This window comes from Pseudopipra pipra, chromosome W (genome assembly GCF_036250125.1).
Source record: "Pseudopipra pipra isolate bDixPip1 chromosome W, bDixPip1.hap1, whole genome shotgun sequence".
In the NCBI taxonomy this organism is placed as follows: domain Eukaryota; kingdom Metazoa; phylum Chordata; class Aves; order Passeriformes; family Pipridae; genus Pseudopipra; species Pseudopipra pipra.
This window is the reverse complement of record NC_087580.1, coordinates 65,382,404-65,395,371: the sequence shown is the minus strand read 5'-3', so window position 1 is coordinate 65,395,371 and position 12,968 is coordinate 65,382,404. Positions and strand designations below refer to the sequence as shown.

Sequence of the window (12,968 nt, the reverse complement as noted above, 5' to 3'; positions counted from 1 at the left end):
TCCATAAAAAAATCCTTTATAAATTCCCTAAAAAATCACCTTAAAAATTCCATAAAAACTCCTTAAAAATTCCATAAAAACCCCTCTAAAATTCCATAAAAAAACTCCTTTAAAATTCCCTAAAAAATCTTTTAAAATTCCATAAAATCTCCTCTAAAATTCCATTAAAAAACTCCTTAAAAATTCCATAAAAACTCCTCTAAACATTCTTTAAAAACCCCTCAAAAAATTCCATAAAAACCCCTCTAAAATTCCATAAAAACTCCTTTAAAATTCCCTAAAAAATCACCTTAAAAATTCCATAAAAACTCCTTAAAAATTCCATAAAAACCCCTTAAAAATTCATAAAAACTCCTTTAAAATTCCCTAAAAAAAATCACCTTAAAAATTCCATAAAAACTCCTTTAAAATCCCACAAAAACCCCTCTAAAATTCCATAAAAACTCCTTAAAAATTCCCTAAAAAATCACCTTAAAAATTTCCATTTAAAATCCCTAAAAATTCCCTAAAAACCCTCTAAAATTCCACAAAAAACCGGGAAAAAAAAGAACCAAACCGGGAGAACAATACCAGGATCATCCCCCTCCCTTTCCCATTGTTCTCCCACCCCGCCATTCCCAAAAAAAAAACCGGGAATGAACCTTCTTCCTCTTTCCCCTTTTTTTTCCCGGTTTTTCCCCTTTTTTTCCCGGTTTTTCCCCTTTTTTTCCCGATTTTTCCCAATTTTTTTCCCCGGGTTTTTTCCCGGTTTTTCCGGGCAGCGGCGCCCCGATCCCAAGGAATGGGAATCCAAATCCTCGGGAATAAAATTCCCGGGACTTACCGGGAATGTCGCCCTTGGAAAATCCCACCAGGAGCCAGAGGAGCTTCGGGAGCCAGCGGCAGGAAAAGTTGGGAGCCATATTCCAGAGGGGGGGAATTCCCCGGCGCATCCAAGGCCTTTTCCAGAGGGAAATTCCCGAGTTTTTGAAGGATGAGATGCCGGTGTTTTCCCGAGGATTTAGGGATGAGATTCCCAGGATTTTGGGGTGAAATTCCCGGGATTTTGGGGTGAGATTCCCGGGATTTTGGGGTGAAATTCCGGGATTTAGGGAGGAGATTCCCGGGATTTAGGGATGAGATTCCCAGGATTTTAGGGATGATAGATTCCCGGGATTTAGGGGATGAGAGATTCCCGGGATTTAGGGATGAGATTCCCGGGATTCAGGGATTCCGTTCCCAGGATTTAGGGATGAGATTCCCAGGATTTCAGGATGCAGCTCCTGGGATTTAGGGATGAGATTCCCGGATTTCAGGGATGAGATTCCAAGGGCTGGAGGATCCAAGGCTTCGTTTTCCCGGGATTCAGGGATGCAGCTCCGGGATTTAGGGATGAGATTCCCGGGATTTAGGGATGCAGCTCCTTTGATTTCAGGGATGAGATTCCAAGGGCTGGAGGATCCAAGGATTCTGGTTCCCGGGATTCAGGGATGAGATTCCAAGGGCTGGAGGATCCAAGGATTCGTTTTCCCGGGATTCAGGGATGCGGCTCCCAGGATTCAGGGATGAGATTCCAAGGGCTGGAGGGATCCAAGGATTCTGTCTGGGATTCAGGGATGCAGCTCCCGGATTTCAGGGATGAGATTCCAAAGGCTGGAGCTCCAAGGATTCCGTTCCCGGGATTTAGGGATGAGATTCCCAGGATTTAGGGATGCAGCTCCGGATTTCAGGGATGAGATTCCAAAGGTTGGAGGATCCAAGGATTCTGTTCCCGGGATTCAGGGATGCAGCTCCCGGATTTCAGGGATGAGATTCCAAGGCTGGAGGATCCAAGGATTCTGTTCCTGGGATTCAGGGATGCAGCTCCGGATTTCAGGGATGAGATTCCAAGGGCTGGAGGATCCAAGGATTCGTTTCCCGGGATTCAGGGATGAGATTCCAAGGGCTGGAGGATCCAAGGATTCCGTTTCCCGGGATTCAGGGATGCAGCTCCCGGATTTTAGGGATGAGATTCCAAGGGCTGGAGGATCCAAGGATTCCGTTCCTGGGATTCAGGGATGCAGCTCCCGGATTTCAGGGATGAGATTCCAAGGGCTGGAGGATCCAAGGATTCGTTTCCCGGGATTCAGGGATGCAGCTCCCGGGATTTAGGGATGAGATTCCAAAGGCTGGAGGATCCAAGGATTCTGTTCCTGGGATTCAGGGATGCAGCTCCCGGGATTTAGGGATGAGATTCCAAGGGCTGGAGCTCCAAGGATTCCGTTTCCCGGGATTCAGGGATGCGGCTCCCGGGATTCAGGATGAGATTCCAAGGGCTGGAGGATCCAAGGATTCCGTTTCCGGGATTCAGGGATGCGGCTCCCGGATTTTAGGGATGAGATTCCCAAGGGTTGGGGATCCAAGGATTCTGTTCCTGGGATTCAGGGATGCAGCTCCCGGATTCAGGGATGAGATTCCAAGGGCTGGAGGATCCAAGGATTCGTTTCCCGGGATTCAGGGATGAGATTCCAAGGGCTGGAGGATCCAAGGATTCCGTTTCCCGGGATTCAGGGATGCAGCTCCCGGATTTCAGGGATGAGATTCCAAGGGCTGGAGCTCCAAGGATTCTGTTCCTGGGATTCAGGGATGTGGCTCCCGGATTTCAGGGATGAGATTCCAAGGGCTGGAGGATCCAAGGATTCTGGTTCCCGGGATTCAGGGATGCAGCTCCCGGATTTCAGGGATGAGATTCCAGAGGCTGGAGGATCCAAGGATTCTGTTCCTGGGATTCAGGGGATGCAGCTCCCGGGATTTAAGGGATGAGATTCCAAAGGCTGGAACTCCAAGGATTCCGGTTCCCGGGATTCAGGGATGAGATTCCAAGGGCTGGAGCTCCAAGGATTCCGTTTCCCGGGATTCAGGGATGCAGCTCCCTGATTTCAGGGATGAGATTCCAAGGGCTGGAGGCTCCAAGGCTTCGTTTTCCCGGATTCCGGGCTGTGGCAGCCGGAATTCCCAAAGGCTCCGGGCGGCTGGGGAAGGAACTCCTGGAGCGGCAGGAAGAGGAAAAGGTGGGAAAGGAGGAGGAGGAGGAGGAGGAAAAAGGAGAAGGAACCGCAGCCCCCGGCGGGCATCGGGAGATTCCCGATCAAAAAATAAAATCGGGGATCGGGAAAAAAAAAACCGGGATGAAAAGGGGGGAAAACGGGGAGGGAGGGAAAGGTAAAAAAAAAAATTGGGAATGGGGGGTTTTTTCGGGAATTGCGGGGATCGGTCGGGAAGGGCCCCGCGGCCTCCGAGAGGGTCGTGGCGGCCGCGGCGGCCGCGGGGAGGGAGAGGGGGGGGGAGGGGAGGGGGGAGGGGCGAGGGGAGGAGGGAGGGGGCGGGGGGAGAGGGGAGAGGGGGGAGGGGGTGATGGAGGGTGAGGCGAAAGGGGGCGGAGGGGATGGGAGAGGGGGGAGGGGGTGGGGAGGGGGAGGATGGGGAGGGGAGGGGGGGAGGGGGGTGGGGAGGATGAGGAGGGGAAGGAGGGGGAGGATGGGGCAGGAAGGGGGTGATGGGGGTGAGGGAGGGTGAGGATGGAGCAGGGAGAGGGTGCGGGAGGGGGAGGATGGAGCGGGGAGAGGGTGGAGGGTGTGCAGGGAGGGGGTGGCAGGGGGAGAGGGGGTGGGAGGGGGAGGATGGGGCAGGGAGGGGTGATGGGGGGTGAGGGAGGGTGAGGATGGAGAGGGGAGGGGAGGGGGGGGAGAGGGGGGAGAAAGGGAGGGGGTGATGGGGGTGAGGATGGAGCAGGGAGAGGGTGGAGGGTGTGGGGAGGATGGGGAGGAGGAGGAGGGGAGGATGGGGCAGGGAGGGGGTGATGGGGGTGAGGGAGGGTGAGGATGGAGCAGGGAGAGGGTGATGGGGGGGAGGAGGGCGGAGGAGGGGGAGGATGGAGCAGGGAGAGGGTGGATGGAGAGAGGAAGGAGAGGGGAGAGGGTGATGGGGGTGATGGGGGTGAGGATGGAGCGGGGAGAGAGGCGTGCAGGGTGCGGGAAGGGGCTGGAGGGGGAGGGAGGGGGAGGATGGGGCAGGGAGAGGGTGGATGGAGAGAGGATGGAGAGGGGGAGAGGGTGGAGGGTGCAGGAAGGGGTCGGGGGAAGAGGGGAGAGGGTGCAGGGTGAGGGAGGGGGAAGATGGAGCGGGGAGAGGGAAGAGAGTGAGGATGGAGCAGGGACAGGGTGGATGGAGAGAGGATGGAGAGGGGAGAGGGAGAGTGGGGCAGGGAGAGGGTGATGGGGGTGAGGAAGGTGAGGGAGGGGGAGGATGGAGCAGGGAGAGGGTGGAGGGAGAGAGGATGGGGAGGGGAGAGGATGGAGGGTGCAGGGAGGAGGAGGATGGGTGTGGGGAGGAGTGATAGGTGCAAAGAGGGTGAGGATGGAGAGGGGAGAGGGTGGAGGGTGTGGGGAGGATGAGGAGGGTGTGGGGAGGGGGGAGGATGGGGCAGGGAGGGGGTGATGGGGGGTGAGGGAGGGGGAGGATGGAGAGGGGAGAGGGTGCAGGGTACGGGGAGGGGCTGGAGGGGGAGGGAGGGGGAGGATGGGGCAGGGAGAGGGTGGAGGGAGAGAGGATGGGGAGGGGGAGGGTGAGGAGGGTGAGGAGGGTGAGGATGGAGCAGGGAGAGGGTGGATAGAGAGAGGATGGAGAGGGGAGAGGGTGATGGGGGTGAGGATGGAGCAGGGAGAGGGTGGAAGAGGGGTGGGAGGAGGAGGAGGGTGCGGGAGAGGGAGGATGGAGCAGGAAGGAGGAGGATGGAGCAGGGAGAGGGTGGATGGAGAGGGAGGGGGTGATGGGGGTGATGGGGGTGAGGATGGAGCAGGGAGAGGGTGGAAGGGTTGGGGAGGGGGTGGGGGGAGATGGAGAGTGCGGGGAGGGGGAGGATGGGGCCGGGAGGATGGAGAGGGGAGAGGATGGAGGGGGTGAGGAGGGAGAGGAGGGGGTGGGGAGGGGCAGGATGGGGGAGGGAGAGGGTGGAGGGAGAGAGGATGGAGAAGGGAGAGGGTGGAGGGGGGGAGGGGGGGAGGGGGAGGATGGGGCAGGGAGAGGGTGGATGGGTGCAAAGAGGGTGAGGATGGAGCAGGGAGAGGGTGGAGGGGGGTGGGGAGGATGAGGAGGGTGTGGGGAGGGGGAGGGGAGGATGGAGAGAGGAGGGGGAGGGTGGGGGAGGGCAGGGAGAGGGTGATGGGGGTGAGGAGGGGGAGGATGGAGCAGGGAGAGGGTGGAGGATGTGGGGAGGATGAGGAGGGGGAGGAGGGGGGAGGATGGAGCCGGGAAAGGGTGATGGGGGTGAGGATGGAGAGGGGAGAGGGTGCAGGGTGCGGGAAGGGGCTGGAGGGGGAGGGAGGGGGAGGATGGGGCAGGGAGAGGGTGGATGGAGAGAGGATGGAGAGGGGAGAGGATGGAGGGGGTGAGGACGGGAGAGGAGGGGGTGGGGAGGGGCGGGTGGGGGAGGGAGAGGGTGGAGGGAGAGAGGATGGGGAGGGGAGAGGGTTGAGAGGGTGGGAAGGGGGAGGATGGGGCAGGGAGAGGGAGGATGGAGAGGAAAATCCCATAAATCCCTATAAATCCCTATAAATCCCTATAAATCCCTATAAATCCCTATAAATCCCATAAATCTTGTAAATCCCTATAAATCCCATCAATCCCATAAATCCCATAAATCCCTTTAAATCGCAATAAATCCCATAAATCCCTTAAAATACCTCTAAATGCCATAAATCCCATAAATTCCATAAATTCCTATAAATCCAGTAAATCCTATAAATTCCATAAATCCCATAAATCCCTCTAAATCCCTATAAATTTCTATAAATCCCATAAATTTCTCTTCATTCCCATAAATCCCATAAATCCCTATAAATTCCCGAAATCCCATAAATTCCTATAAATCCCATAAATCACATAAATCCCTCTAGATCCCATAAATCCTATAAATCCCAATAAATCCTCTAAATGCTATAAATCCCTATAAATCCCTATAAAACCCATAAATCCCTATAAATCCTATAAATCCCAATAAATCCCATTAATTCCTATAAATCCTATAAATCCTATAAATCCCAATAAATCCCATTAATTCCTATAAATCCTATAAATCCTATAAATCCCAATAAATCCCATAAATCCCTCTAAATCCCTATAAATCCATAAATTTCTCTCCATTCCCATCCCATCAATCCTATAAATCCCAATAAATTCCATAAATCTCTCTAAATCCCATAAATCCTCTAAAGGCTATAAATCCCATAAATCCCATAAATTCCTATAAATCCTATCAATCCCAATAAATCCCATAAATTCCTATAAATCCCATAAATCCCTCTAAATTCCGTAAATCCTATAAATCCCATAAATCCCTAAAAATACCTCTAAATGCCATAAATCCCATAAATTCCATAAATTCCTATAAATCCAGTAAATCCTATAAATTCCATAAATTCCTATAAATCCTATAAATCCCATAAATCCCCATAAATCCCATAAATCCCTATAATTCCCATAAATCCCATAAATCCCAATAAATCCCATAAATTCCTATAAATCCCATAAATCCCATAAATCCCTCTAAATTCCCTAAATCCCATAAATCCCATAAATCCCATAAATCCCTATAAATTCCTATAAATCCCATAAATCCCATTACTCCTATAAATTCCCTAAATCCCATAAATTTCTCTCCATTCCATCAATCCCATAAATCCCCATAAATCCCGATCAATCCCATCAATCCTATAAATCCTATAAATCCCTATAAATTCCATAAATCTCTCTAAATTCCATCAATCCTATAAATGCTATAAATCCCATAAATCCCTATAAATTTGTATAAATCCTATAAATCCCATAAATCCCATTAATCCCATAAATTTCTATAAATCCTATAAATCCCATAAATCCCATTAATCCCTAAAAATCCCATAAATCCATAAAACCATAAATCCTCTTCCCAGGATTTTTAGGGAGATTTTAGGGCTATTCCGAGGATTTTTAGGGATATTTTAGGGCTATTCCAAGGATTTTTAGGGAGATTTTAGGGCTATTCCGAGGATTTTTAGGGATATTTTAGGGCTATTCCGAGGATTTTAAGGATCAGCTCATTCCAAGTCTCCCAAAAATCTTGGAGTCTCCCTAAAAATCCCTGGAATATCCCTAAAAATCCCTAAAAATCCTCGGGAGTATCCCAAAAAATCCTTGGAATATCCCTAAAATCCTTGGAGTATCCCTACAAATCCCTAAAAATCCTTGGAATACCCCTAAAAATCCCTAAAAATCCCTGGAATACCCCTAAAAATCCCTAAAAATCCCTAAAAATCCCTGGAATATTCCTAAAAAATCCCTAAAAATCCTTGGAATACCCTAAAAAATCCCTAAAAATCCCTGGAATATCCCTAAAAATCCCTAAAAATCCTCAGAGTATCCCTAAAAATCCCTAAAAATCCTCGGAGTATCCCTAAAAATCCTTGGAATACCCCTAAATTATTCCTAAAAATCCTTGGAATATCCCTAAAAATCCCTAAAAATCCTTGGAATATCCCCAAAGTATCCCTAAAAATCCTTGGAATATCCCTAAAAATCCTAAAAATCCTTGGAATATCCCTAAAAATCCCTAAAAATCCTTGGAATATCCCTAAAAATCCTTGGAATATCCCTAAAAATCCTTGGAATATCCCTAAAAATCCCTAAAAATCCTTGGAATATTCCTAAAAAATCCCTAAAAATCCTTGGGATATCCCTAAAAATCCCTAAAAATCCTCGGAATATCCCTAAAAATCCCTAAAAATCCTTGGAATATCCCTAAAATATCCCTAAAAATCCCTGGAATATCCCTAAAAATCCCTAAAAATCCTTGGAATACCCCTAAAAATCCTTGGAATAGCCCTAAAATATCTCTAAAATCCCTCAGAGTATCCCTAAAAATCCCTAAAAATCCTTGGAATACCCCTAAAAATCCCTAAAAATCCCTGGAATACCCCTAAAAATCCCTAAAAATCCCTAAAAATCCCTAAAAATCCCTGGAATATTCCTAAAAAATCCCGAAAAATCCTTGGAATATCCCTAAAAATCCCTAAAAATCCCTGGAATATCCCTAAAAATCCCTAAAAATCCTCGGAATATCCCTAAAAATCCCTAAAAAATCCCTGGAATATTCCTAAAAAATCCCTAAAAATCCTTGGAATACCCTAAAAAATCCCTAAAAATCCCTGGAATATCCCTAAAAATCCTTAAAAATCCTCAGAGTATCCCTAAAAATCCTTGGAATATCCCTAAAAATCCCTAAAAATCCTTGGAATATCCCTAAAAATCCCTAAAAATCCTTGGAATACCCCTAAAAATCCGTGGAATATCCCTAAAAATCCTTGGAATAGCCCTAAAATACCCCTAAAAACCCTCAGAATACCCCTCGGTGAGGCCTCGCGGCCTAAAAATCCAGAGGCCTGTTTTCCTCGGATCGGGATCCAAACCGGGCCCAAATCCCAAATCTTTGTCTTCCCTCTGGAAGAACCATCAGGAAGACACCTGGTGACCCTTTTCCATATTTATTATACCGAGGTGTTGCCATGGAAACACTCCAAGCCCCCTGAAAAGGCCTCGGTGAGGCCTCGCGGCCTAAAAATCCAGAGGTTGTTTTTCTCGGATCGGGATCCAAACCGGGCCCAAATCCCAAATCTTTGTCTTCCCTCTGGAAGAACCACCAGGAAGACACTTTTTCCACGGTTATTATCCATGAGGTGTTGCCATGGAGACGCTCCAAGCCGCCCAAAAGGCCTCAGAGAGGCCTCGCGGCCTAAAAATCCAGAGGTTGTTTTTCTCGGATCGGGATCCAAACCAGGCCCAAATCCCAAATCTTTGTCTTCCCTCTGGAAGAACCATCAGGAAGACACTTTTTCCATGGTTATTATCCTCGGATGTTGCCATGGAGACACTCCAAGCCCCCCAAAAGGCCTCGTTTTAGGCCTTGCGGCCTAAAAATCCAGAGGCCTGTTTTTCTTGGATCGGGATCCAAACCGGGCCTGAATCCCAAATCTTTGTCTTCCCTCTGGAAGAACCATCAGGAAGACACTTTTTCCATGGTTATTATCCATGGGGTGTTGCCATGGAAACACTTCAAGCCCCCCAAAAAGGCCTTGTTTTAGGCCTCGCGGCCTAAAAATCCAAAGGTTGTTTTTCTTGGATTGGGATCCAAACCGGGCCCGAATCCCAAATCTTTGTCTTCCCTCTGGAAGAACCATCAGGAAGACACCTGGTGACTCTTTTCCATGTTTATTATCCTGGGATGTTGCCATGGAGACGCTCCAAGCCCCCCAAAAGACCTCGTTTTAGGCCTCGCGGCCTAAAAATCCGGAGGTTGTTTTTGTCGGATCGGGATCCAAACCGGGCCTGAATCCCAACTTTTTGTCTTCCCTCTGGAAAAACCATCAGGAAGACACCTGGTGACCCTTTTCCATGTTTATTATCCCAGAGGCGTTGCCATGGAGACACTCCAAGCCCCCCAAAAGGCCTCGTTTTAGGCCTCGCGGCCTAAAAATCCAGAGGTTGTTTTTCTTGGATTGGGATCCAAACCGGGCCCAAATCCCAAATCTTTGTCTTCCCTCTGGAAGAACCATCAGGAAGACACCTGGTGACCCTTTTCCATGTTTATTATCCATGGGGCGTTGCCATGGAGACACTCCAAGCCCCCCAAAAGGTCTCGTTTTAGGCCTCACGGCCTAAAAATCCAGAGGCCTGTTTTTCTCGGATCGGGATCCAAACCGGGCCCAAATCCCAACTTTTTGTCTTCCCTCTGGAAGAACCATCGGGAAGACACTTTTTCCATGGTTATTATCCATGAGGTGTTGCCATGGAGACACTCCAAGCCCCCCAAAAAGGCCTTGGCGAGGCCTCGCGGCCTAAAAATCCGGAGGTTGTTTTTGTCGGATCGGGATCCAAACCGGGCCCAAATCCCAAATCTTTGTCTTCCCTCTGGAAAAACCATCAGGAAGACACCTGGTGACCCTTTTCCATGTTTATTATCCATGGGGTGTTGCCATGGAGACGCTCCAAGCCCCCCCAAAAGGCCTCGTTTTAGGCCTTGCGGCCTAAAAATCCAGAGGTTGTTTTTGTCGGATCGGGATCCAAACCGGGCCCAAATCCCAAATCTTTGTCTTCCCTCTGGAAGAACCATCAGGAAGACACTTTTTCCATGGTTATTATCCATGGGGTGTTGCCATGGAGACGCTCCAAGCCCCCCAAAAGGCCTCGTTTTAGGCCTCACGGCCTAAAAATCCAGAGGCCTGTTTTCCTCGGATCGGGATCCAAACCGGGCCCAAATCCCAACTTTTTGTCTTCCCTCTGGAAGAACCATCAGGAAGACCCTTTTTCCATGGTTATTATCCATGGGGCGTTGCCATGGAGACACTCCAGGCCCCCGAAAAGGCCTCGGCGAGGCCTCCCGGGCCTAAAAATCCGGCGGCGCTTTTCAAGCCTCGCCAGCTGTTCCCGGGGCTTCCGATGAAAAGCTTGGAACAAAAAAAAAGCTCGGGAAGGGCCTCCTGATTAATTATTAAATGGGAGGGGGTCGGGGGGAGACCCAGGTGGCGTTTTTTTGGGATGTGGACCCCCCCCCTCCCGGAAGCATTTCCATGACAAAGCTCCGGGATTCCCTCGGGAATGTCGGGAGGGGGGAAGGGGGATTGTGATGGAAATTTCTCGGGGATTAAAGAAATTATCCCGGTTTTTTAGCTCGTTAGCGGCCTCCTTTTGTTGTTCAGATTTTTAAGCTCAATATTATATATTCTGATTTTTTGTAGAGCTCATCTCGTCTCTCATTCTAGAGCTCATGAATTATATTTATAATATATATTATATTTATAATTTATATTATATTTCTAATATATACTATATTTCTAATATATATAATATTTCTAATATATATTATATTTCTAATTTATATATATTATAGTTCTAATATATATTATATTTCTAATTTTTATATAATATATTTCTAATTTATACATATTATATTTCTAATTTTTATATATTTCTAATTTTTATATAATATATTTCTAATTTTTATATAATATATTTCTAATTTATATATATTGTATTTCTAATTTTTATATAATATATTTCTAATTTATATATATTATATTTCTAATTTTTATATAATAGATTTCTAATTTATATATATTATATTTCTAATTTTTATATATAATATTTCTAATTTTTATATAATATATTTCTAATTTATATATAATATATTCCTAATTTATATAAAATATATTTCTAATTTATATATAATATATTTCTAATTTATATATATAATATATTTCTACTTTATATATAATATATTTCTAATTTTTATATAATATATTTCTAATTTATATATAATATATTTCTAATTTATATAAAATATATTTCTAATGAAATCTCTAATTTCATTCTATATCTCCTATTTTATATCTTATAATCCTCTCTCATTATATATCTAATATTTTCTATCTCCATTTCATTCTATATCTTATATTTTATTTCTATATTTCACTCTATATCTCATATTTTATATCTTACATATCTTATTATATATCTAATATTTTCTATCTCCATTTAATTCTATATCTTATATTTTATCTCTATATTTCACTCTGTATCTCATATTTTATATCTTAAATCTTATATCTTATATCTTATATTTTATATCTTATATCTTATATCTTATATTTTATATCTTATATCTTATATTTTATATCTTAAATCTTATATCTTATATCTTATATCTAATATTTTATATCTTTTATTTTATATTTTATATCTTATATCTTATATTTTATATCTTATATCTTATATTTTATATCTAATATTTTATATCTTATATCTTATATCTAATATTTTATATCTTATATCTTATATCTAATATTTTATATTTTATATTTTATATCTTATATCTTATATTTTATATCTAATATTTTATATCTTATATCTTATATCTAATATTTTATATCTTATATCTTATATTTTATATCTTATATCTTATATCTAATATTTTATATCTTATATCTAATGTTTTATATCTTATATCTTATATCTTATATTTTATATCTTATATCGTATATTTTATATCTTATATCTTTTATATCTTATATCTTATATCTAATATTTTATATCTTATATCTAATATTTTATATCTTATATCTTATATCTTATATTTTATATCTAATATTTTATATCTTATATCTTATATTTTATATCTTATATCTTATATTTTATATCTAATATTTTATATCTTATATCTTATATCTTATATTTTATATCTTATATCTTATATCTTATATTTTATAACTAATATTTTATATCTTATATTTTATATCTAATATTTTATATCTTATATCTTATATCTTGTATCTTGTATCTTATATTTTATATCTATATTTCATTCTATATCTCATCTCTCATATTTAAATCTCAAATCCCATTATCTCACCTCTTCAATCCATATCTCATTATATCTCTTATATTTAAATCTTTAATCTCATTTTATAGCTCACATTTATATCTTATCTCTCTCATTCTCTATCTAATATCTTATATCTGCATTTCATTCTATATCTGATATCTAATATCTCATATCTGATATCTTATATCTAATATTTTATATCTTATATATTATAACTTATATATCTTATATCTTATATATCTTATATCTTATATCTTATATATCTTATATCTTATATCTTATATTTTATTTCTTATACCATATATCTAATATTTTATAATTTATATCTTATATCTTATATCATCTTAGATCTTATATCTTAGATCTTAGATCTTAGATCTTAGATCTAATATTTTATATCTTATATCTTATATATCTTATATATCTTATATATCTTATATCTTATATTTTATATCTTATATCATATATCTAATATTTTATATTTTATATCTTATATCTTATATCTTATATCATCTTTTATCTCTCTCTCTCATTATATATT

The 12,968-nt window shown here is 43.3% G+C and overlaps 1 long non-coding RNA gene across 1 annotated transcript; it reads left to right on the top strand.

Moving 5' to 3' along the window:
* Positions 1–8,178: 8,178 nt before the first annotated feature.
* Positions 8,179–10,519, top strand: LOC135405175 (uncharacterized). The gene is made up of 2 exons (XR_010425773.1): positions 8,179–9,083; positions 9,460–10,519. It is a non-coding gene; the product is annotated as an uncharacterized LOC135405175 (long non-coding RNA).
* The last annotated feature ends 2,449 nt before the right edge of the window (positions 10,520–12,968 follow it).